The sequence below is a fragment of the Octodon degus genome, unplaced genomic scaffold, assembly GCF_000260255.1.
Source record: "Octodon degus isolate 3935 unplaced genomic scaffold, OctDeg1.0 scaffold00014, whole genome shotgun sequence".
Classification (NCBI taxonomy): Eukaryota; Metazoa; Chordata; class Mammalia; order Rodentia; family Octodontidae; genus Octodon; species Octodon degus.
Genome location: NW_004524590.1, coordinates 16236997 through 16239127, shown reverse-complemented (window position 1 = coordinate 16239127; position 2131 = coordinate 16236997). Strand labels below are relative to the sequence as shown.

Sequence of the window (2131 nt, the reverse complement as noted above, 5' to 3'; positions counted from 1 at the left end):
AATCTTTGTAATGTTATTTTCCTACCGTAGGTACTGTACTTATCACCTCTTTTTAATTGCTTGCTCTGCTTGGTGGTTCCTTTCTGTTGTTATTCTTTGTAGGGTTGGTTTGGTGTTCATGAATTTCTTCAATTCTTTTCATAGAAGTGTCTTATCTCACAATTAAACTTGATAGATTGCTTTACAGGGTACATCAATCTGGATTGTATGTTATTTTCTTTCAGAACTTGAAATACTTCACTCCAAACACTTCTTGATTTGGTAGTGCATGTTGAGAAATCTGACATGATTCTGATGAGTCTTTTCTTTAACAGATTTAGTATTCTGTACTTTTGCTGAATTTGTTGGATCATGATTACTATGTGTCAAGGTGTATATTAAATTTGATTATGACTAATTGGAGCTCTATGTGACTCACTAAAATGTATGTCAGATTCTTTTGTCGTACTTGCAAAATTTTCTGCTACTGCTTCTCTAAATAGCCTTTTTATGTCACTTATGCTGACTGCAGCTTTTTAATTGACACCTACTAGTCTTACATTGTTTTGCTTTGCATCATCTTGTACTTGCTGAATTGTTATTTCCTGTTTCCTTGGTAATTTAAGAAATCTTTCCTTACACATTCATTAGCAAAACTTCTGTCTTCAAGGTCTGAAAGTCACTCTTCTGTATCTTTCAAGCAGTTTTTCCAGGTTTCTGTAGAATTCTTAATTTCCTAGATATGAGTTTAAATCTATTTCATGCATTCTAATTCTTTCTTATATGGTTAGTTCAATGTTTCCATCATTTTTAAGTTCTTCTCTATTTTTTTATCTATGGTTTCTTTAGATGTGCTGAACAATTCTTTCACAATTGTTGCCATTTCTTTTCTTTTCCTTTTTTTAACCTGAGATTATTTCTGATCTCCTTTCTTCTATGCCCAGCTGGACTTGTTTCTTTACTTCAGTTGCTGTTACTCCAGAATTTTCAGGTGTGTGACTTCCAAGTTCTTCTATGTTATTGTCTCTTGGACTTTTTCTGGGTTCCTGGTAGGACTGACATTGCCTTTTGCTCCTCATTTTAGCATTTTTGAAGCTCCCAATGATCATCTGGACTCAGCAATGGTGGGAGAGGGGTGGTCTGTGGGTCAGTAAGGTTCCCAAGGTGGTGCAAGACTCATCAGCGCTCCTGAAGCTGTTGAGGGTAGCTGGCTGAAGCTCAGCAAAGCTTCGCACAAGTGGTGAGTACACACTAGACTTATCAGATGTCTACAGATGCTTAATGTCCACCTGCATTCTCAGACCATGAAACAGGATAACAGAAGAACTACCACTCCACATAGGTGGTTCACATTGGCTGGACTCTGTTCATTTTTTTTTTCTATCTAAGTTTAGTTGATGCCTTTTGCACCCAGAGTGGGTCTTGTCTTTTCATTAAATTTATAAAGCATACCCAGAACTATGCTAGAGCAATTAGTTGGCTATTCTAGTACCACAGTCATGGTACAGTCACTCACAGAACACTCATCTATGAACACATGAAGCTTTGGCCGAACATCTAGGTATAAGCTGATGTAAAGGAGACTGATTCTGATTCATACTGGAAAGTTGGGGAAGATTTCTTTGAGCAAGTTGCAAAATGATATTGACTTATTAGTTGAATTGTGGAGAGATTCTGTAAGTATATGAATGTTAAGCAATTTCAGAAAGGATCAAGAATGTCACATCCAAAGATCTCACTGAATCTATTGTGATGAAGAAAGCATAGTTATCACTCTCAGTGTTAAGGGGCTAGGAGGGTATGATGAGTCTGATTTGATCAATGCTCATGGATTATGAAATCCATTACAATAGCCCCTCACTATATCTTGGTTAAACTTAGCAAATCTTCAAAAATATCAATCTAAATTATTTGTCCTGGATTTTGTTATGTTATGGAATTTTGCAGTATAATAGAGTATATGTATGTTGTTAAAATTACATAGGTTTGTGAGTTTAGAAAATAGTTAAGAACATTGCAAGTGTTTTTAAAAGTGTGGGAAATGTTTACAAGAGTATAGGAAGGGATTACAAAGCCTTAAAATACATATAAATACTAAAATAAATGCAACATCGCAACTTCACTAATTTTCACTTGTCGCGGGAGTGTCTGG

General features: G+C 35.6%; 1 protein-coding gene across 1 annotated transcript in view; it reads left to right on the top strand.

Annotated features, from left to right (window-relative positions):
- The window catches only part of Dpp10 (dipeptidyl peptidase like 10), a 696690-nt gene that overhangs the window by 207214 nt on the left and 487345 nt on the right, over positions 1 to 2131 (top strand). The gene's annotated exons all lie outside the window — the stretch shown is intronic.